Genomic DNA, 24,631 nt, shown 5'->3' with positions numbered 1-24,631 from the left:
GGCGTCAGGCTTGACGTTGCGTGACCCAGGACGGTAAGACAGAGAAAAATTGAATCTCCCAAAAATAGTGCCCACCTGGCTTGACGGGGGTTGAGCTGCTTCGCTGACTGGAGGTAAGCCAGATTCTTATGATCCGTCCAAACGATGAAGGGTTGTTGCCCCCCTCAACCAATGTCGCCACTCCTCGAGAGCCAGCTTAACGGCGAGCAGTTCACGATTACCAACATCATAATTCCTCTCTGCCTGAGAAAGTTTCCTTGAGGAAAAGCACAGGGATGCAGTTTGTTATCTTCAGGAGAACGTTGTGACAACACTGCACCTACCCCAGTGTCGGATGCATCCACCTCCACGACAAACTGGCAGTCGGGTCAGCGTGCATCAGAATGGGAGCGAGCGAAGCGATGTTTCAGTTCTTCAAACGCTGATTCGGCCCCCTTCATTCCAAGCGAACGGTCGTGAGATGGAGGTGAGAGCGGTGAGTGGCGCCGCAATGCGGCTGTAGTCCTTGATGAACCTCCTATAGAAGTTCGCAAACCCCAGGAATCGTTGAAGTTGTTTTGCGGGTAGAGGAGCTGGCCAGTCCGTGACAGCAGAGATCTTAGCTGGGTCCATCCGCAACTCCCCCTGAGCTATGATGTAACCTAAAGAGGTCTCAGACACATGAAATTCACTTCTCCATCTTCACAAACAGTTTGTTCTCCAACAACCTTTGCAACACCTGGCGCACATGTAGTTCATGTTCCTGGGAGGACTCTGAGAAAATCAAGATATCATCCAGATAGACAAAAACAAACCGATTCAACATGTCCCCGAAGGACATCATTGACTAGTGCCTGAAAAACAGCAGGGGCATTGGACAACCCAAAAGGCATAACCAGATACTCAAATGTCCCAAGGGTGTGTTAAGAAGGCAGTCTTCCATTCATCACCCTTACGAATGCGCACCAGGTGATACGCATTTCGTAGATCCAGTTTCGTAAAGATGGTAGCACCATGAAGGAGGGGAAAAGCAGAATTAATCAAAGGCAGAGAATACTTGTTCTTAATGGTGATGTTGTTAAGACCACGGTAATCAAGACAGGGTCTGAGGGTCTTATCCTTCTTAGCAACAAAAAGAATCCGCTCCTACAGGTGACGAGGAAGGACGCATAATACCTGCGCAAGGAGTCCCGAATGTAGTTCTCCACTAGCCTCCGTCTCCGGCCGGGAGATTGTACAGGCGACTGCTGGGGCGGGGCTCCTGGCTGGAGGTCAATTGGCGCAGTCAAGGCCGGTGAGGAGGAAGAGAAGTAGCTCTGTGTTTGCAGAAAGCGGATGCCAGGTCATGATACGCGTCGGGACAGCGTAGAGAGATCCATGGACTCCAGTGGAGGTTGAGGCACAGTACTGGCAGGAGTCTGAGCAGAACACAAACAATTCACATGACAAAAATGTGCTCCATGAAACAATGTTACCTGTCACCCAATCAATGTGTGGATTGTGTCTTATGAGCCAGGGGATACCAAGGACCAGGGGTGTCTGTGGGCAGTCGATAATATGGAATTGAATGTTCTCCTGATGATTTCCCGACACTCTAAGACAAACAGGAACAGTTTGATGGGTATACGGTCAACAATTGTCCATTTAGACCCTTAGCCTGCAGCGGACAGTCCATAGGAACAGTCTCCAAATCCATTTGTTGAGGCCCTCTCTATCCAAAAAGCTTTAGTGCCGCACCAGAGTCAATCAGCGCACTAACAGAGAAATTCTGGGACTGCCACTGGAGGGATGCCTGGAGCAGAATGCAGGGGAGAAGAGGAAGAATCCGCTGCTCGGCTCACCAAAACTTCTCCCATTAATGATGAGTCGGCCCCTTTTCCCGGACGAACTGGGCAGGAATGTAACGATCCCGGCAGTCTGAGTCGGGTCCTGTCTGGTGACTAGTTTTTCTGTTCGTGATCTCCAGTTTCCCGAGGGTTCGGGAACGCTCCGGGGAGCTCTTTTGATTTCCGCACCTGTATCCCATCAGCAATCTGCACACCTGGTCCTGATCATCACCCTTCTTAGGCTCTGGCCTAACATCCAGTTCCTGCCGGATCGTTAGCCATGAACAGTAGGTTTACCAGAGTATCAGTCTTAGAGCCTAGCGTTAGTTTTGTTGTTTTTGCACCTTGTTGGTTTGTTGCTTACTTCCCCCCCGTTTTGTTCCATCTGCAGTCACCCGTCCGGAACCTTCATCCAACCTCTGCCTGGTGGTGGCGGCTGCCGACAGGATGGGATCAACCACTGCACCCCCAACAACTAATCAACGCCGCCACGCTCTGTTCCCTGGATTATTCAGCATCACTATTGAACTTGTAAATAAACACTCACCTTCGTTTCACTTACCTTGTCCTGGTCTGCTTCTGGGTTCTGGCTTAGCAACTCGTGACAGAAACGATCCGCCAGAAATGAACCCAGCGGACCTGGACTCTGTTCTCCATGCCATTACCCAGCAGGAGAAGATGTTGGGCCATCATAGCACGGTACTACAGGAGATCGCGTTGTCAGTTCGGAACCTTTCTACCGGTCTGACGGAGGTCCAGAACCAACGCAAGTGTCCGGTGGAAGATCCACTACCGGTTTCACCCATCTCGCCTGCCGCTTCTGAAGCTGTGTCCTTCCGTGAGCCCAAGGTTCCGACACCGGATAAATATGAGGGGAGCTGGGAAGATGCCGTTCCTTCCTTATGCAGTGTGGATTAGTGTTCGATCTACAGCCCTACTCTTATGCCACAGACAAGGCTAGGATAGCCTTTGTGATTGAGTTGCTGCGTGGTCGGCGCTGGAGTGGGCTTCAGCCGTTTGGGAACGACAGGATCCCCGCATGGCTTCATACCAGGGGTTCACGGCCGAGATGAGGAAGCTCTTCGACCATTCCGTCCGAGGGAGGGACGCAGCTAGGCGCCTGTTTTCGCTTCGCCAAGGAACTCGCAGCGTGGCGACTTCGTGATCAGAGTTCAAGACGTTGGCTGTGGAGAGTGGGTGGAATGAGGAGGCTCTGCAAGCGGCCTTTTACCAGGGTCTGTCGGAGCAGCTCAAGGATGAGTTGATCTCCTATCCGGAGTCTAGTGACCTGGACAGCTTGGTAGCCTTGTCTATTCGGGTGGATAATCGAGTCCGAGAGCGAAGGAGGGAGAAGCAATGGGCTCCGTCCAACCGATCAGCTTCTCAGGTTCCAGTCGGGTCGTCCAAACTTCCGCGCGGCTCGCTAAAGTTGGGAGGACTTTTAGCGAGCCAGTTTCGACCTCTCAATACCTCTGTCAGACCCGTTTCCCGGCTACCCTTATGAACAGGAATCAGAGCTTAGCGATTAACGCTTTTATCGATTCAGGTGCCGATGGAAGCTTTCTAGATGCCGAGTTGGTGGAACAGCTGGGGCTTTCCAAGGAGCAATTGCCGGAAGCCATTGAAGCTACCACTCTGGACGGCAGTAGTCTGGCGTATCACGATGAGGACTGAACCCGGTTAAGATGCGGTTGTCGGGGAATCATTCTGAGATGATTTCATTCTTCATTCTGCCGTCTTCCCAGGTTCCTCTGGTCCTTGGATACCCCTGGTGAAGGAACACAATCCCACGTTCGATTGGGTGACGGGCAAGGTAACGAGTTGGAGCCTTGATTGTCATGCTAACTGTCTCAAGACTGCCTGCCCCCATTCGGTTCCCAGTCAGGTGATTGAGGCTAAACCCCCAGATTTGTCCCTGGTTCCCGAGACATATCACAATTTGGGGGAAGTTTTCAGTAAGCAGAAGGCTCTGTCACTCCCTCCCCACCGACCATATGATTGTGCCATCAACCTGTTCCCTGGAGCTGTCTACCCCCAAGGGAAGGTTATACAGTATCTCCCGACCTGAGCGTGAGGCTTTGGAGACCTACATCAAGGAGTCCCTAGCTGCTGGTCTCGTTCGTCCCTCGTCATCACCCCTGGGGGCAGGATTCTTCTTTGTGGGTAAGAAGGATGGCTCTCTTCGACCGTGTATTGATTATCGGGGGTTGAATGACATCACGGTCAAGAACAAGTATCCCCTGCCCTTGATGAGTTCTGCCTTCGACTCTTACAGGGTGCTACGGTGTTCACCAAGCTAGACCTACGCAATGCGTATCACATGGTCCGGATCAGAGAGGGGGACGAGTGGTTGGCGGGTTTCAATACACCGATGGGTCGCTCGAGTATCAGGTGATGCCGTTTGGACTGACCAATGCTCCAGCGGTATTCCAGAGTATGGTGAACGACGTCCTGAGAGATATGATCGGTCTCTTTGTGTTTGTTTACCTGGATGACATTCTGATCTTCTCGAAGGAACCTTCCGACCACGTCCAGCATGTCCGGCAGGTTCTGCAGCGATTGTTGGAGAATCGCCTGTTCGTGAAGGCCGAGAAGTGCGAGTTTCACGCCCACCACGACATCCTTTCTCGGGTACATCATCTCCAGGGGAGAGATTAGGATGGACCAGGAGAAGGTTAGAGCGGTTCTGGAATGGGCCCAGCCCGGTACGAGATTGCAGCTCCAGAGATTTTTGGGTTTGCGAATTTCTACCGCAGATTCATCCGGGATTACAGCCGTGTGGCCGCTCCGTTAACTGCCTTGACTTCCAGTATCAGGACCTTCAAGTGGAATCCGGAGGCGGATCGAGCGTTTCTGGATTTGAAGAGCGATTCACCAACGCACCGATTCTCTCTCAACCGGACACGGCCCGTCAGTTAGTCGTTGAAGTGGACAGCGTCTGATGTGGGAGTTGGCGCCATCCTGTCGCAGCGATGCTCCACGGACAGTAAACTCCATCCCTGCGCCTACTACTCTCGTCGCCTTTCGCCTGCGGAGAGGAATTACGATGTGGGTAACCGGGAGCTTCTCGCGGTGAAACTTGCCTTGGAGGAGTGGCGCCACTGGTTGGAGGGGCGGAGCAACCGTTTATTGTCTGGACTGACCACAAGAATCTTGCTTACGTGCAATCAGCTAAACGTCTCCAACTCCCCGTCAGGCCAGGTGGGCGTTGTTTTTCGGACGATTCAAGTTTTTCCCTGACGTTCCGACCTGGATCTAAGAACGGCAAGGCGGACGCCTTGTCCCGGATGTTCTCAAGACGGAGGAGAGTGGGTCCAAGACCGAGACAATTCTCCCCCGGAACTGCGTCGTAGGAGCAGTTACGTGGAAGATTGAGGAGGAGGTGCTGGCGGCCCTTCGGACTCAGCCCGGTCCCGGTAGCGGTCCACCCGGTCGGTTGTTTGTGCCTGAGTCGGTTCGTCCTGCTGTCCTCAATGGTCCCCACGCCAGCAAGATGGCTTGTCACCCTGGCGTGGCTCGGACAATGGCGTTTCTTCGCAGGCGTTTTTGGTGGCCTGCCATGGCCGAGGATACTCGGGGTTATGTTGCGGCCTGTCCAGTGTGTGCGCAGAATAAGAGTACCAATCGGCCCAGCTCTGGACTACTTCACCCCCCTTCCTATTCCCCGCGACCATGGTCGCATCTGGCCCTGGACTTTGTCACTGGGTTGCCCGCTTCTGAGGGGAACACGGTCGTTCTGACTATCGTGGACAGATTCAGCAAGTTCGCCCACTTTGTGCCTATTGCCAAGCTTCCCTCTGCCTCGGAGACGTCCGAGATCCTGGTTAGGGGAGGTTTTCAGGGTCCACGGGTTGCCCAGTGATATCGTTTCCGACCGTGGCCCTCAGTTTTACCTCTGCTGTCTGGAAGTCCTTCTGTTTGGCCATTGGAGCTACAGTCAGTCTCACATCTGGTTTTCACCCCCAATCTAATGGTCAGGCGGAGAGAGCCAACCAGAAGATGGAATCCACGCCACGCGTGTCTGGCCTCTTCCAACCCCACCTCCTGGGTCTCTCAGTTGCCTTGGGTTGAGTATGCCCACAATACTCTCCCTACATCTGCCACTGGGATGTCTCCCTTCCAGTGCCTGTATGGCTACCAACCTCCCTTGTTCCCTTCTCAGGAGAAGGAGCTCTCAGTGCCTTCTGTTCAGGTCCATATTCCGTCGTTGCCACCGGACCTGGCATCGGGCCAGAAAAGCACTCCTTAGAGTTTCGGACGGTGATCAGCTCCAGGCGAATCGTCGCCGGATCCCCGCTCCCACCTACACCATCGGAGATAGGGTCTGGTTGGCCACACGGGATCTTCCTTGCGGACTGAGTCTAGGAAGTTGTTACCGAAGTTCATTGGTCCGTTTGTGGTGGAGAAGGTGATCAATCCGGTGGCAGTTCGACTCAAACTCCCGAGGACGCTCAGAGTCCATCCCACCTTTCATGTCTCCTGCCTCAAGCCTGTTTTCCTCAGTCTCTGTTGCCTCCTCCGCCTCCTCCTCCTCCTCCTCGGATGATCGGAGGTGGTCCTGCCTACACGGTGCGTCGCATCATGGATTCCAGACCGGCGGGGCCGGGGTTTCCAGTATCTCGTGGACTGGGAGGGGTATGGTCCTGAAGAGAGGAGTTGGATTCCGCGACAAGGTCCTAGATGCTGACCTCATCAGTGACTTCTACCCTCTCCATCCTGGCGCTCCGGGGAGTCCGCCCGGTGGCGTTGTCGGAGGGGGTACTGTAACGATCCCGGCAGTCTGAGTCGGGTCCTGTCTGGGACTAGTTTTTCTGTTCGTGATCTCCAGTTTCCCGAGGGTTCGGAAACCTCCCGGGGAGCTCTTTTGATTTCCGCACCTGTATCCCATCAGCAATCTGCACACCTGGTCTGATCATCACCCTTCTTAGGCTCTGGCCTAACATCCAGGTTCCTGCCGGATTCGTTAGCCATGAACAGTAGGTTTACCAGAGTATCAGTCTTAGAGCCTAGCGTTAGTTTTGTTGTTTTTGCACCTTGTTGGTTTGTTGCTTACTCACCCCGTTTTGTTCCATCTGCAGTCACCCGTCCGAACCTTCATCCAACCTCTGCCTGGTGGTCGGCGGCTGCCGACCCAGGATGGGATCAACCACTGCACCCCCCCAACAACTAATCAACGCCGCCCGCTCTGTTCCCTGGATTATTCAGCATCACTATTGAACTTGTAAATAAACACTCACCTTCGTTTCACTTACCTTGTCCTGGTCTGCTTCTGGGTTCTGGCTTAGCAACTCGTGACAAGGAAGGAACGAAATGACCAGCTTCTCCACAATACAGGCAGACCCGAGCCTGAATACGACGTGCACGCTCCTCTGAGGACAACCGTGCACGACCCACCTCCATGGCTTCGGGTTCATTCATTCGGGTGATTATGGTGAATGAGCTGCAGCTGGAACCCTGACTCCCGCACACCAGACTTCACTCCTGCAATCAAGGACAGACAGAGGGGAGGGAGAGAGCAGAGAGAGCTACCTAGCAGCAGTAGGCCTAACACTTCTATTAACGGGAGTGAATCTAATTTCATTCATAATCATCATAATAAAGCTCAAATCTACAATCAAAGTAGTAAGTAATAAGTAAACAAAATACACCCAGTGTAAGAATTTCCACAACAATTTGGCATCAACGAACAGGATGATTGATTCTGCCTGCGGAGCTTTCCAGTGGGGGTCTGCGAGGAAAACCGGTGGCGCATTTTATGAAGCGTGAGGGAAATTGCCATCTGACCAAAAGACGACGAGACCCACCCAGATCCTTACTGTGAGCTGCCCAGAAGGAGACACATCATCCGCGAACAATTGAGGGACGGCAACTGATTTCAATAAGTCAATTTGAATGAATCTGTATAAAAATACAAATAAAATGATAACAAATAAAATCAACGTGAGTAACACATAAAAATGTACCCATAGTCTTATAGAGAGAAGGCTATTCACTCGTCTTATGAGAAGACTAGAGCGAGGGCGTAACGGTACCATGGAAAGCCCCGCTGACAGCTGTCTGTAGGCATATACATTTTAAGAAACGTCTAAGTGGTCTGCAGCCAATATAAATAACACGTGGTGTTTTTGAATATGGGGTGTTATTTATATGTATAGCAAGATACATATGGTGCATAGCAAGTAACGACAAGAAACGTTGAAGATGCACATGGGGTAATGAGGAAGATTACAGAGTGTGTTTGGGAATAGTACTAAGTGAATGTGGATTGTATTGTATTTAGTTGTGTGATTGTGAGATATTACATATTAAGCTGATTGAAATTTGGATAATAAATGAATTGAAATTAGTACTATTAAGATTGAAATTTGGATTGAAATGTGGACATGAAACTGATTTGAAATTTGGATAACAAGATTGAAATATGGATAAAAAGCTGATTGAAATTTGGATAACAAGATTGAAATTTAGCTATAAATTACTGAGTGAATGAGAGCTCTCAGGGGACTAGCTCTGGTGTGAAAGAGGATTACTGAGTGCGTGAATGAATGGATACCCCAGCCAGTTCTGTGAGCTGAGTTTTTAGATCTATAACGTTATCTGGGGTTCTGTCCACCACCGCCCATCGATCTACAGGTAGTGAGCACTGACAAGAGAAGTCATTGAAAAGTTTGAGAGGGTAACAGCTGAGATGGGTAAGGGCTGTAACAATGTTCACTGATGCCCCCGGAGATTTCCTCGAGAGAGGGTAACAGTTGATGGTTAAGGGCTGTAACAATGTTCATTGATGCCCCCGGACACTGAGATTTCCTTGAGAACATTACATTTACATTTACGTCATTTAGCAGACGCTCTTATCCAGAGTGACTTACAAATTGGTGCATTCACCTTATAGCCAGTGGGATAACCACTTTACAATGTTTTTTATTTATTTTTTATAATAATTATTTTTTTATTTATTTTTTGGGGGGGGAGGGGGGTAGAAGGATTACTTTATCCTATCCCAGGTATTCCTTAAAGAGGTGGGGTTTCAAATGTCTCCGGAAGGTGGTGAGTGACTCCGCTGTCCTGGCGTCGTGAGGGAGCTTGTTCCACCATTGGGGTGCCAGAGCAGCGAACAGTTTTGACTGGGCTGAGCGGGAACTATACTTCCGCAGAGGAAGGGGAGCCAGCAGGCCAGAGGTGGATGAACGCAATGCCCTCGTTTGGGTGTAGGGACTGATCAGAGCCTGAAGGTACGGAGGTGCCGTTCCCCTCACAGCTCCATAGGCAAGCACCATGGTCTTGTAACAGATGCGAGCTTCAACTGGAAGCCAGTGGAGTGTGCGGAGGAGCAGGGTGACGTGAGAGAACTTGGAAGGTTGAACACCAGACGGGCTGCGGCATTCTGGATGAGTTGTAGGGGTTTAATGGCACAGGCAGGGAGCCCAGCCAACAGCGAGTTGCAGTAATCCAGACGGGAGATGACAAGTGCCTGGATTAGGACCTGTGCCGCTTCCTGTGTAAGGCAGGGTCGTACTCTCCGAATGTTGTAGAGCATGAACCTACAGGATCGGGTCACCGCCTTGATGTTAGTGGAGAACGACAGGGTGTTGTCCAGGGTCACGCCAAGGCATGATATGTGTACCTCTCGGGCTGCTGCGCTGTGGTCGTTGCTGCGATGTGGACATGAATAACTAAAGATTTATAATGTTATATAGGGATTCTGTATGGAGATATTAAAGAATAGAGTATTATTCCCAAATATGCTGTTAAATAGAACACTAGAGTGAATATTTAAACCCCTGTATGAATAGAACACTAGTGTAGAGGAGGAATTTGTGATGTAACACAAATGTATAATGGGTTACTAGAGATAAAGTAACATAATATTGAGTATAATGGGTTACTAGAGATCTGATGAAGTAACAATAGAAAAAAAAATTGTATACAACTTGCACTTCCACTCATAGACGTACGTAAGTGGTGTAAATAGTATTCTGAGGAATGTTCAGTGGTCCCTTTATTGCATTGTACGGGACTTGACTTACCCCTAACATAAAAACTATAAACGCTTATGAGATTTCCTCCACCCTGTTAAATACAACCAATGATTTTCTGTATTCACCTACTCAACCGTTTAACTTGCTAGGTAGAGACTTATGATGGACAGAGCACCATGCCATCTACAGGGGACTGATAGACAGTGCCAGCCCAGTGAATACATATTGATCCCTCCAAAGCATTACATGTTCATCTTAAAATAATAGACATTTAATAAGTGGAAGCAGAAAGTGAATATCCAACAGAAATGTGAAATAAATATATAGAGTAACATTGTTAGGGTAGACTAAAATGAAAACAATGCCTTCCAATATGGAGAAAGTTATCTTGTTTTGTTTTGTTTTAAGCCTTGCAATAGGGGGAAAAGCAGAACGTTGTTTGAGAGTGATCCGTGTGTATTAGTAGTAGTAGATTGAGAAGGTCTTTCTATTGGGAAGAAGGGAGTCCTAGATGAAGGAAACAGATATGGGGACTAGTGAAAGTGAATGGTAATTGGCTTTCAGATAGCACTCCAATAATGCAATATCATAGTAATTTGAAGAAGTAAGACAGAGGGATTGAGCATTGGGACTGATATTAAGGCCGCTCACTCTTCAAGGCCTGGTCCACTGCTCTCGTGTTTAAGTAATCTGTTGTTTGGGTTAGAGATAAGCTTCCTGTGGAACAATAGATAGCCGCCAGTACACACTGAACTCAAACAGGCTGTATGAGAGACAATTTATTTCTCAATTATATAGTTTGGGTAGCACAAGTGATTTAATTAAGAAGGTAATGTCATCTAAAACAATAATATTTTTCCATTACGTGGAACTGTGTCCAGAATCGAAGTAGATCAATGTTTATAGTACCGAATATTGAGCTGATGAGCCAGCACCAACTTTTTGAAGGTCCTAGCAGATTTGTTAAACAACAGGCTTTATATTTTAAGTTTATGTCCCTGGGACAGTTTGTACAGAATTGTATTTCAATACAACAGGTCAAACTGACAATGATCACAAGAGAGGGGCTCTGGGATTGTTTACTTTAGAAGGTGCCTATTCAGCTTGACGGGACACTGTGTATCATCTGATGTGTCTGAAGTATAATTCTGTATACGACTGATGGAATGTCCGATACCACATACATTTTTGCCACACATACACGCCAGCACCCACACACAACCCACCTGTTAATGAATATTTGTTAGTGGGTCTTTCTATTTGTTTGTTGTAGTGGGTTTTTCACAGGTTAGAAAGGATGCTGTACATAAATGACATTTTCTTAAGTTTTTATTGTCAAAGTTTTGGTTACGCACATGTAAATTCTCTTGATAAGAAATGTACTGAAAACCCCAATTTAAACCTGATACACAAAATGTTTGAAATGTATTAAATATCTTTAAATATTGTCTGAGGTACAGGGAAGCAAACACTTACTTAATAGGGCTGACTGATCACTGACCTCTGTTCTGACTTCCTGTGAGGCCTGATCACCCTCACTAGAAAGACTGGAGACATTGGGTGAGATTTAAATGGGCTATGTAAACACTAATAATTAAGAAGTTTATAATTCATCAATAGTCCTATGTGTGATTCAGACCACGAGAAGGACAGAGAGAGCACGCTGCCACTGAATGAGTGACACCTGTCTCTAGTCTATTTTACCATTACCTTTGGGATACAATTATTTCCTTTTGGAGTTATCAAGAGTTGTAATTCTAATTTGATTTGTTATTCTAATTTGTTTATTTTTGATTTAACAGGCAGTGTTGTTGTTTTTTTGGATGCATGAATCACGATGTGAGTCATGTGTCCAAAGGGGGAATTACCAGTCCCCTGTGGCCCTGGCCCTTCGGAAATATGCAAATTGATTTTGTTCAAATGCCTGCCTGTAAAAGGAAGACATTTATGTTGGTAATGGTTGACAGTTACTCCAAATGGATTGAAGTTTTCCCCACCTCGAGTGATATACGTGTATTGCTGTTGTTGTTTTCTTTTCTTTGTTTTTGTCTTGCTTCAACCACAAATCTCTCTCTTCCCTGTGAAAGTCAATATGCATGTGCCCTAGTGCAAATTCTAGGAGATCTCTAGAGACATAGAGAAAATTGGAAATGCTAAAAGAATTACGTAAATTGGCTCTGCAAAACAGAAAGGTTCTTGACTATCTTTTGGCAGGTCAAGGGGACACTTGTGCAATCATTGGCGATGAATGTTGTACTTTTGTCCCAGATCACTCTTCTAATATGACTGATCTCATCGAATACATTGCCACTGTTGCTAAGAATAATTCCCCACAACCAGAGTGGATGCCTGCAACTTGGTTGGAATCCCTGTTTGGAAGTTGGGGATCCCAAGTTGCCAAATGGACTGCAGCATGTGTTTTTTATTTATATGTCTAAATTGTGTTATTCAACACTGTCACGATCGTCTGAGGAAACGGACCAATACGCAGCGGGTTGAGCGAACATCGTAGACTTTATTATAAAGAAACCACGATCAAAACAACAAACCAAATATGACGAAAGTGAAGTTCAATACTGATAAAGACTAACAGCAACCAGGAAACAAAAACCCACAATACCAAGGTGAAACCACACAGTATAAATATGGCTCCCAATCAGAGATAACGAGCCGACAGCTGACACTCGTTACCTCCGATTGGGAGTCATATGACTAAATCAACATCAAAACCAAACATAGAAATGAAACAACTAGATCCCACATAGAACTACACCCAAATGAAAATGACAACCCTGGCTCACTACTAAGAGTCCCGGAGCCAGAACGTCACAGTACCCCCCTAAAGGCGTGGACTGCGACCGCGCCTCACAACCCCACAATAGGGGGAGGGCTGGGTGGGTGTTGCTCCCCGGAGGCGGTTCCGGCTCTGGGCTTGACCACCACCCCACTATAGTTACTACCCGCTTTCTTAACCTCCTCCCAATGACCACCCTCCACTTAAACCCACCTGGATTAAGGGGCAGCACCGGACTAAGAGGCAGCACCAGGCTGAGGGACAGCACCGGACTAAGGGGGCAGCACTGGACTAAGGGGCAGCACTGGACTAAGGGGCAGCACCTGACTACATGGCGGATCCTGGCTGGCTGGCTCTGGCGGATCCTGGCTGGGCGGCTCTGGCGGATCCTGGCTGGACGACTCTGGCGGATCCTGGCTGGACGGCTCATGGCTGGCTGACGGATCTGGCTGCTCATGGCTGGCTGACGGATCTGGCTGCTCATGGCTGGCTGACGGATCTGGCTGCTCATGGCTGGCGGAAGGCTCTGGCTGATCCCGTCTGGCGGAAGGCTCTGGCTGCTCCTGGCTGGCGGAAGGCTCTGGCTGATCCGGTCTGACGGAAGGCTCTGGCTGCTCCTGTCTGGCGGAAGGCTCTGGCTGATCCTGTCTGGCGGAAGGCTCTGGCTGATCCTGTCTGGCGGAAGGCTCTGGCTGATCCTGTCTGGCGGAGAGCTCTAGCGGCTCCCGGTCTGGCGGACGGCTCTGAAGGCTCATGGCAGACGGGCGGCTTTGCAGGCTCAGTACAGACGGGCAGTTCAGACGGCGTTGGGCAGACGGACAGTTCAGACGGCGTTGGGCAGACGGGCAGTTCAGGCGCCCGTTGGGCAGACGGGCAGTTCAGACGGCGTTGGGCAGACGGACAGTTCAGGCGCCGTTGGGCAGACGGGCAGTTCAGACGGCGTTGGGCAGACGGACAGTTCAGGCCCGTTGGGCAGAGCGGCAGACTCTGGCCGTCTGAGGCGCACCGTAGGCCTGGTGCGTGGTGCCGGAACTGGAGGTACCGGGCTGAGGACACGCATCTCAGGGCTAGTGCGGGGAGAAGCAACAGGGCATGCTTGGCCCTGGGGACGCACCGTAGGCCTGATGCGTGGTGCCGGAACTGGAGGTACCGGGCTGAGGACACGCATCTCAGGGCTAGTGCGGGAAGCAGCAACAGGGCATGCTTGGTCCTGGGGACGCACATAAGGCCTAGTGCGGAGAGCAGCAACAGGGCATGCTGGACCCTGGGGACGCACATAAGGCCTAGTGCGGAGAGCAGGAACAGGCCGGGCTGGGCTGGCGACGCGCACCGTATCTCTGGTGCGAGAGGCCGGAACAGGCCGGGCCGGGCTGGCGAAGCGCCCCGTATCCCTGGTGCGGAGAGCAGGAACAGGCCGGGCTGGGCTGGCGACGCGCACCGTATCTCTGGTGCGAGAGGCCGGAACAGGCCGGGCCGGGCTGGCGAAGCGCACCGTATCCCTGGTGCGTGGAGTAGGAACAGGCCGGGCTGGGCTGGCGACGCGCACCGTATCCCTGGTGCGTGGAGTAGGAACAGGCCGGGCTGAGCTGGCGACGCGCACCGTATCCCCTGGTGCGAGTGGCCGGAACAGGCCGGGCCGGGCTGGCGAAGCGCACCCTATCCCTGGTGCGTGGAGCAGGAACAGGCCGGGCTGGGCTGGCGACGCGCACCGCATCCCTGGTGCGAGTGGCCGGAACAGGCCGGGCCGGGCTGGCGTAGCACACCGTGGACCTGGTGCTTGGAGTAGGAACAGGCCGGTCCGTACCGGGAACACACACCACTGGCCTCAACCGAGGATCAGGAACGGGCCGGACCGGACTGGCAACACACATCAGTCTTTCACGCCGTGCCACACACACTTCCCTCCCTCTACTCGCCAATGGCTCCCGTACTCCGTTAGCCTTCTCTCCTTTTCTCCCTGTGGCAGCCTCCTGCTGCCCAGCCGCTTAAGCCATGTGCCCCCCCAAAAAAATTTTTTGGGGGTTGCCTCCCGTCCTTCCGACGATGGCCCTGCCGATGCCGTTGCTCCTCTCGCCGTCGCCTCTCCACCGTCTCGTTCCATGGTCGGCGATCCATACCATCCAGGATCTCCTCCCAAGTCCAGGACCCTTTACCGTCCAACAGTTCCTCCCATGTCCAGACCCTTTGCTCCTGGACGCGCTGCTTGGTCCTTTTATGGTGGGTTTTTCTGTCACGATCGTCTGAGGAAACGGACCAATACGCAGCGGGTTGAGCGAACATCGTAGACTTTATTATAAAGAAACCACGATCAAAACAACAAACCAAATATGACGAAAGTGAAGTTCAATACTGATAAAGACTAACAGCAACCAGGAAACAAAAACCCACAATACCAAGGTGAAACCACACAGTATAAATATGGCTCCCAATCAGAGATAACGAGCCGACAGCTGACACTCGTTACCTCCGATTGGGAGTCATATGACTAAATCAACATCAAAACCAAACATAGAAATGAAACAACTAGATCCCACATAGAACTACACCCAAATGAAAATGACAACCCTGGCTCACTACTAAGAGTCCCGGAGCCAGAACGTCACAAACACGCTGTGTGTGTGTGTGTATTTTTGATGAACTCACTCCCATTAATAGAAGTATAACCTTTATTATGATGATAGTATTACCATACTAATTGGATTGTACAACCCAGAATGAAGGGCTTGAAATGATGAAGTGTCTGGTTTTATGTGTTGATTTCCCTTACTTCAATAGAAATATGATATAGAGGTTAAATAATGCTTACCTTTGTAGTGTCTAAACAGTTTGACTTTGCTGATGTAGTATCTAGACAATTTATGACTTTGCTGACGTCTGCAAATGGTGTCTTAGAGGATGTTGACTCAGCTTGAGGAAGCATCTGGAGAGCATTTCTATAGGGGAACCCTAAAACAGAGGAAGTCTGTTATGTGGAGTCCTGGGATTGGTCTGTAGGGGAAAACACCCATATCATGTCACAGATTATAAATACCTTGGTTGGGACAAAGGAGGGGAGGAACAACATATTAGATTGGGTCGGTTGTTCTCCAGATGTCTGCAGAAGTCTGTAAATTGGCGCTGAGATCTTCAATGTAATAAATAATTATAATCGAGGACAGTGTCAGCGGATTTCTTGTTCTCACAGCATCTCAGCATAGTTCTCGACACTACACTGATGTTTGCAAATGGTGTGTTAGAGGAAGTCTGTTATGTGGCGTCCTGGGATTGGTTTATGGGAAAACCACCCATATCATGTTACAGATTATAAATACCATGGTTGGAACAAAGGACGAGAAGGAACAACATATTAGAGATTGGGTCAGTTGTTCTCCAGATGTCTGCAGGAGTCTGTAAATTGGCGCTGAAATCTTTGGTGTAATAAACTATTATAATCAAGGACAGTGTCAGCGGATTTCTTGTCATCACAGCATAATTAGCATCGTTATTTAGATACCACAGAATGGCGACGAGGACCTTTGGGACGTGTTGCGTCTCTCCAGCGTTCCATACATGAGCTACGAAGTGACTCCCGCTCAAGACGCCGGCACATAAGGTGAGATTTGTCACAATTTGGGGCGCTGGTCGGTTCGTTTGCTTATGTGGGTGTGTGCGCTGACGAGATGTACCGTTTGAAAGACTTGTGTGCACTTTGCTGTTATTTGCTGTGGGATAAGAATCCGTTCTAAATTTCTAAATGTGTTTGCGTTGGAAACAACGCAAACAGGGGGGAGTGTGTATAGGAATTGATAACACTGGGCACAGGGATATTTGGCTTGAATAAAATTGAAAAAGAATACAATGAAGGAATAAGGCCAGGAACTAAGGAAAAATGTATACTAATTAGGACGTCGTTGATCTATGGAAGCCCTCAAACGAGGCGATCATTAGGATGGGCCGAAAATCCTGAAAACTCACTAGGTTGATTTTTTTATGGTCAGTTCCTGGAACTGGTGTTTGTGGTAGATACATTCGGTTGCAAGTTACCCCTCGACTTATAGTTGATGAGGTATATGTTCGATGTAACCTCTCATTGGATATCTGCAAACTCAAGGTAGCAAAAATTTAGGTAGGAACTATGAAAAATAAGGAACGATGGTAGCATGCTTTAGAGGACCGTAGGAACGGATGCATTCCTCTTGAATTGTGTGTGTGGGAAAAAATAAAAAAAATAAAAAAATAAAAAAAGACGTCTCTGTTGTGTTTACTCATGTTAGGATAAGATTTATGTTAGAGATATAGTGGGGGAAAAAAGTATTTAGTCAGCCACCAATTGTGCAAGTTCTCCCACTTAAAAAGATGAGAGAGGCCTGTAATTGTCATCATAGGTACATGTCAACTATGACAGACAAATAGAGAAAAAAAAATCCATCAAATCACATTGTAGGATTTTTTATGAATTCATTTGCAAATTATGGTGGAAAATAAGTATTTGGTCACCTACAAACAAGCAAGATTTCTGGCTCTCACAGACCTGTAACTTCTTCTTTAAGAGGCTCCTCTGTCCTCCACTCGTTACCTGTATTAATGGCACCTGTTTGAACTTGTTATCAGTATAAAAGACACCTGTCCACAACCTCAAACAGTCACACTCCAAACTCCACTATGGCCAAGACCAAAGAGCTGTCAAAGGACACCAGAAACAAAATTGTAGACCTGCACCAGGCTGGGAAGACTGAATCTGCAATAGGTAAGCAGCTTGGTTTGAAGAAATCAACTGTGGGAGCAATTATTAGGAAATGGAAGACATACAAGACCACTGATAATCTCCCTCGATCTGGGGCTCCACGCAAGATCTCACCCCGTGTGGTCAAAATGATCACAAGAACGGTGAGCAAAAATCCCAGAACCACACGGGGGGACCTAGTGAATGACCTGCAGAGAGCTGGGACCAAAGTAACAAAGCCTACCAACAGTAACACACTACGCCGCCAGGGACTCAAATCCTGCAGTGCCAGACGTGTCCCCATGCTTAAGCCAGTACATGTCCAGGCCCGTCTGAAGTTTGCTAGAGTGCATTTGGATGATCCAGAAGAGGATTGGGAGAATGTCATATGGTCAGATGAAACCAAAATATAACTTTTTGGTAAAAACTGAACTCGTCGTGTTTGGAGGACAAAGATTGCTGAGTTGCATCCAAAGAACACCATACCTACTGTGAAGCATGGGGGTGGAAACATCATGCTTTGGGGCTGTTTTTCTGCAAAGGGACCAGGACGACTGATCCGTGTAAAGGAAAGAATGAATGGGGCCATGTATCGTGAGATTTTGAGTGAAAACCTCCTTCCATCAGCAAGGGCATTGAAGATGAAACGTGGCTGGGTCTTTCAGCATGACAATGATCCCAAACACACCGCCCGGGCAATGAAGGAGTGGCTTCGTAAGAAGCATTTCAAGGTCCTGGAGTGGCCTAGCCAGTCTCCAGATCTCAATCCCATAGAAAATCTTTGGAGGGAGTTGAAAGTCCATGTTGCCCAGCGACAGCCCCAAAACATCACTGCTCTAGAGGAGATCTGCATGGAGGAATGGGCCAAAATACCAGCAACAGTGTGTGAAAACCTTGTGAAGACTTACAGAAAACGTTTGACCTGTGTCATTGCCAACAAAGGGTATATAACAAAGTATTGAGAAACTTTTGTTATTGACCAAATACTTATTTTCCACCATAATTTGCAAATAAATTCAAAAAAAATCCTACAATGTGATTTTTTTGATTTTTTTTTCTCATTTTGTCTGTCATAGTTGACGTGTACCTATGACAATTACAGGCCTGTCTCATCTTTTCAAGTGGGAGAACTTGCACAATTGGTGGCTGACTAAATAATTTTTTCCCCCACTGTATATACATATATATGTTTTGGTTGAGAACAGGGGTTTTAGTTTTTTTGTAAGGAAATATGTAAGTTAAGGTTAAAATCTTATGAGTCTCCGTTAGTGAGAACGTTAATAATTGTTAACTATATATGAGCCCCCTGGGAGGACGTTAAGGTTAAAATCTTATGAGTCTCTATAAAAAGAGAACGTTTAATAACTGTTAAAATATTATGAGCCTACAGGGAGGATTTTTAAGAGTGGATAGAGATGTTTTGTAATGGATAAGAAAATCATTATAAATCTGCAGATTAGGATAAGTGAAGTTAAGAAACTTCAAAGTAGGATTTGTGTTCTATGTTTTGTGTTGGTTTGTGAGTTCTGTTAAGTGTTACTGTTTGTCTGTGTTGGGGAAATAACGGAGGGACAGCTGGTCTGTCTACTTTCTGTTGTTTAGCTTGGAGAGAGCTGCTTGGGAGCTCTTCTCACTCTGAAATCGCATTGGTGAATGAACTGTGCATGTGTGGGATTTTAAGAGTTTAGAGTTACATAGAGCAAATATGCCACTCCCCTGCCTGCACTGAGCTGCTGTGACATGCAGACAGAGAAGGAGGGGGAGACTTACACACGAATAAAGTATTCTGTTTGTTAAATCGGCTGTTGCTTAACGATGAAACTATTTGATTGAGATCTATTGAATTGATAAATGAGAGATATGTTGACGGATTAAAAATAAATAAAATAAAATGTTATTGAGCTATTTATAATATTCCTGAGTTAAGCTGTTTGCTTATTTCTTAGCGCGAGTGTGAACATAGGCATGTCTAAAAGGGTATTGCATGGTTGAAATAACCCAGTGAGTGCATAAAATACTAAATTCTTGTCTGTTCCTTTGTTCTTCTGTCATATGAGAGACGAGAAGGAGGAGACAGAGAGAGAGAGAGGAGGTGCTGACCAGTGCGTCACGCGACAGTGTGTGCTGCCACGGATCCAGTCCAATTAAGGCCAGTACTGTTCTGTTCACAAAACGTACCTTCTCATACAGGATATTGTGTGTGCCTAGCATATTTCATGTTATGACAATTTGACAGGGACTTGGCAACAGACTGATCAATTGATTTGCACATTGGAGTTTTTTGTGAATGAGTTGGTTTGATTAGAGTTGTGTTGGAAATCCAGCACTGACATTATTCTGTAAAATTAAGGTAATTGGGTGCTTATTAAGTAAGTTGGTTTGTGAGTGCTGTAGTGTTGCTGGATTACAGGCCCAGGAAACTAAGGGTGGAGTGAGGTTCAGGAGGATGGAACTTGAAGATGATGATGATGATGATCAGAGTGATTCAGACGAGATCATGGGTGGATATGACCCTGTGATCAGACGGAGGTTGGCCAGAGCGGAAAGAAGGGGTGATGGATGTTTGAAGGAGAAGAATACAAGATATTCGAGTTCTGATGAAAGTGAAGATGAAGACAGCGATAAAGATTTGGAGATTAAAGGTGCTTCATATTCAAGAGGATTTTATCCTACAATGATTAGCACAGAAGAAATAGAAAGAGATATAGACCGATGCGTATCATGCCTGGATAAGGCGAATAATTTAGAAGAAGTAAGAGAACTGGAAGAACAACTCAAGAAGCTGAAGATACAGAAAAAAAAACTGCTGAGAAAAGGATCCCAAGAATTGGAGAAGAAGTATACATTGAGGCCAAGGAAAGAGAGCACAAGTAACAAGATGATGCCAGTGATAATTCGAGGACAGAACCTGGAGTATAAGCCTTTGCAGAATACCGATATGTCAGATATATTTGAGAAGCTGCCTACTCTTCAAGATGGAGCATATCCTTGGATTTCAAAATTGGAAGAAATTACGGTGGGAACACAGTCTGCCATAGGAGACATTAAGAGACTTTTGGCTAATCTCCTTGGGATTCCAGATATGGAAGACATTTTTCAGAGAGCTGGACATATAGATAGATATGTGGGGACTGTGGTGAACGATCCTGAATTGTTGGCTGCAAGTAGAAATCGGCTGTGGAGAGCACTGAAAGATACGTTTCCAACAAATGTGCATCCTGACAACATTCTGATTGACCCACTAGGACAACAAGAAAATCCGAGAGCCTATGTGTCAAGAGTTCATCAAGTGTGGAGAAATATTACCGGAAATGATCCAGATGTGAGTCAAATTGAGCAGTCAATTTTGAGAGCTAAACTGCAGATGGGACTGCCCTCACCAGTAAGGAGCAAACTGGCAGAGGTGGTTGGACTTGGAAGCATGACAAAAGGTGTCTATACAGATCATATAGCCCATCAAGTGGATCTGTACAGGAAAAAGGAACACAACCAGAAAGAACAGGACCAAGAAACTCTCAGAAAACTCAATCAAATACAACTGGTGGAGAATAAGAAGGAGAAGAAACAAGCTTTGGTTATGCAGAATCAGTGTGCACCAAATCAACAATCACTGCCACAGCTTCAACCGGACCAGTTCCAACCGCAATTGTACCAGCCACCAATAGTGGTACCAGTTGTTTCATATCCACAGCCAGTCTCTGGACAGACACAGAATTGGAGAGGAAGAGGACGAGAAGCCTTAGGAAGAGGAAGAGGAGGAAGATTTAAGCCATACTTCCAGCAATCTTCAGAAGTGTGTTATAATTGTGGACAGGTTGGTCACTTTGCCCGTGAGTGTAATGGGCCAGGAGGAAACACCAGAGGGAATTTCAGAGGAAGATACAGGGGCCAGTCAAGATCATCTGGAGGACCGGTGAACCCTTATGGGGGCCCGGAGCAAGGATTCTAGGGGTGCCCAGAAGATCCGAAAGGAGGGTGTCAGCTGTTAGCATCAGGACCGGAAAAAGATCCAACAATTGAGGTGAAAATAAACAACCGACCATTGGAAGTGATGGCGGATAGCGGAGCTGCTTTTACCTGTGTTCGGCCTGAAGATGCTACACATCTCCCTATGTCCAATCAACTAATTAGGACAATCGGATTTGAGGGCGTGAAACAGCTGATTCCTCTTACGGAACCAATTGAGCTCTGCTATAAAAATCTGAAAATTACAATACCCATACTGGTATCAGAACATACACCTATTGCATTGTTGGGAAGAGATGCATTGTGTAAGTTGAACTGTACAATAAAATGTACACCAGACGGCTGTCTGGTAGAAGTGCCAAAGGAAAAGGTTTACCAATTGTTGATGATGACAGAGATGGATTCTTCTACAGTATTCTGGATTGGAAATCTCAGTGAAGATTTTTTGAAGCAGGCTAAGATATGGGAGAAATGTATTGTGGCAAATATGCCAGATGCGAGGCTTCCGGAATATCCATTTCATTGTACGCTCTCAAGTATTTCAAGAATGCTGCCCAATCGAACTCAGAGGAATGGTTGAGTCATCAACCAAAGAAAGTTCAACTCAGCTCATGTTGCATAATTTTAGGACCACAAGGAGCAGCTATGAAGATAAACACAGACGATTATCTGGATAAAGAATTGGAGATTGAGAAGAGTGTGCCACATGTGACCTTGTTGGTTTCTGAAGGCTATGAGCAGAAGCAAATAGGAGAAATGATGACAGAAGCAGAGAAAGCTGTTTTCGTACCGATGAAAGAGAATTTGGCGATTTGGAGGAGTGAATATCAGCGATTTCTCAAAATCATGATTTCGGCTCAAGGACAAGGAGAGCCACAAGCTGTACGGATGACACATTAATCTATTTGCAGTGTGAAGATGGATTCAGACCCTATGAAAGAGGAGATGTTGCAACAAGTTCCAGAATGTTTGTGGTCTCAACACAGTACCGATATTGGACTTGTGAAATCAGCCCAACCGGTGAAAGTTGAACTTCGACCAGGAGCCAGACCTCCTTGGAAGAATCAGTATCCATTGAAAGATGAAGCAATCCAAGGGATTGAACCACAAATTGAAGGACTTTCGAAAGCAGGTGTTTGAAGACAATAAAAAAAATCCTCAGAGTAGCAATCCTTTGTTGTCTTTGGAGAAACCATGAGGGGTTGATAGTAGCGCCTCTAGACCTATTAGGTCTGATGATTCAGGAAGCACATGGGTTAGCTAATGTTGCAAGGGGGGAGGTTAGGAGAAAGATCACAAAGGAGTATGGTTTTTGGGCACCATATTTGCTTGAACAGGTTGACTATGTCATAGGCAGGTGCACAATCTGTCTGAAAAATAATGTTTACAGGGGTGTGACTGTTATTCTTGGTTACATTCCTACACCAAGAGGTGCATAGGATGTCCAACTAAGCTAAAATATGCTAAATCGGTTGCCAAGTTCTTGTGTAAAGAAGTCATAAGCAGGTGGGGACTACCCGATCGAATATCCTCAGATAATGAGAGGAGTTTTGTGGATAAATCAGTGAAATGGTTTTTGAAAAAATTGGGGAAAAAAGTCAGACTAAAAAAGTTATGAAAACTAGGGTTGAAGTAACTCTAGGACAGTCAGCTCAGCTTCCATGTCAGTGCACGAGAGAGAACAGTGGTGAAGGGAAATTTAGAGTTCAGTGGGAAGATAGATATGGCAGGAGTTTAGATCTGTTAGGAGCAGTTGCATTGAGAAAGTATGCGTTGCTGAATGATAAGAGAAGAATGAAGATTGAGTGTGATTGCAGTCTTTATGTGTACAATTCCCAGCAGGAGGATCAAGATGATTATAAATGTATTTTTTATAATCCACAGTTTGAAAGTGAGGGATTAGAGTTGGGACTGAGAGTTAATGTAGTGAGACTAGTGGTGATAGATGGAAATACAAGTAAAGAGCTCAAAGCAGTAGGGAAAATAGATGAATCAACAACAATGACATCAACACTTCAGCCTAATACAACAACAGTGAGAAGCAATTCAACTCTTTCAACATTGACAGTTATTAAAGCTGTAAATGTATCACATTTGATTACAATGGAGCCTCAGACAATCGCTCCAACACCAATTTTAGAGGAAAAGACTGTCATTAGGGTTAGGATGGGTGGTACAGCTCATCTTCCTTGTAGATGTGAGAGAAGGAGTGGGGATGGTGACATTCCTCCCACGTGGAGAGATAATTATGGAGAAGAAGTGTTGTTATCAGGACCAGAAGTAGAAGCTGTTTCATCTAGTCAAAGGAAGTATATTTTGTACAACGATGACAACGTGGTCCTCTGTAGCTCAGCTGGTAGAGCACGGCGCTTGTAACGCCAAGGTAGTGGGTTCGATCCCCGGGACCACCCATACACAAAAAAATGTATGCACGCATGACTGTAAGTCGCTTTGGATAAAAGCGTCTGCTAAATGGCATATTATTTTATTATTATATTATATATGAAGTGGAAGAGGGTTATGAGTGATTGCTCACTTATTTTGCGTAATGTTACATGGGAAGATCAGGGAGAATATATGTGTACTTATTTAGAGCCAGCGTAAAAATTTGTTCCGGTTAAGAATTATTGGTTAAAAGGCTATGTAACTCGTAAGGTGACGCTTATGATGGAAAATTTAAAGTCTGTTGAAGTTTCCACAGTCACCAAAGGAGTTCAGGAGCAGTATATTACAGTAGCCACTCCAACAGTAAATAATACACAAAGGACATCTGTCACTTTCCCACTGGAAATAATTAAGAGTGTTAATAAATCAACTAAAGCAACTATTTTAACAGTAACTTTGAAAGAGATTAATGTTACGACGGCAATAACAACATTTCGGAAATGTGACACAGACACCAACAACAACTTTTCTGAAACTAAAGGATGTAGTAAGAGTGACTCAGAAGTTTATGATACGGATGGAGAGTGCGGTGAATGGTAGTAAGGATAGTGTTGAAATAGGAGAGCAGATGGTAGTAGAGAATGATGTAGATTCATCTGAAATAGTGCAGAATAATATACTGGAGGTAAAGGATGAGTTCTTTAATTTTGATGGAAGACCAGAAGATATATCTGATCAATACCGCTCGTTAGGGAAGAGAGAAACTAAATGGAAGGCATATGGATTTGATTCTTCTGTTTTGCAAATTAAAGATGGATGGGCAGGTAGGAATCTATGGTTCCAGCAGTTAACTCATTCTGTAAGATCAGTGAGGAATCTTGAGGGTCCATGTCTGTTGAGAATTCCAGCACCAGGCACATGGGGTTCAATCAATCTTAGAGACGGTGGCTCAACCTCTATCAAGTACGTGTCAATCTTATGCTTTATCGTGGCTGTTGTA

Source organism: Coregonus clupeaformis, chromosome 40 (assembly GCF_020615455.1).
Source record: "Coregonus clupeaformis isolate EN_2021a chromosome 40, ASM2061545v1, whole genome shotgun sequence".
NCBI classification, from domain to species: domain Eukaryota; kingdom Metazoa; phylum Chordata; class Actinopteri; order Salmoniformes; family Salmonidae; genus Coregonus; species Coregonus clupeaformis.
The sequence above is the reverse complement of the archived record's forward strand: the minus strand, read 5'-3'. Positions refer to the sequence as shown.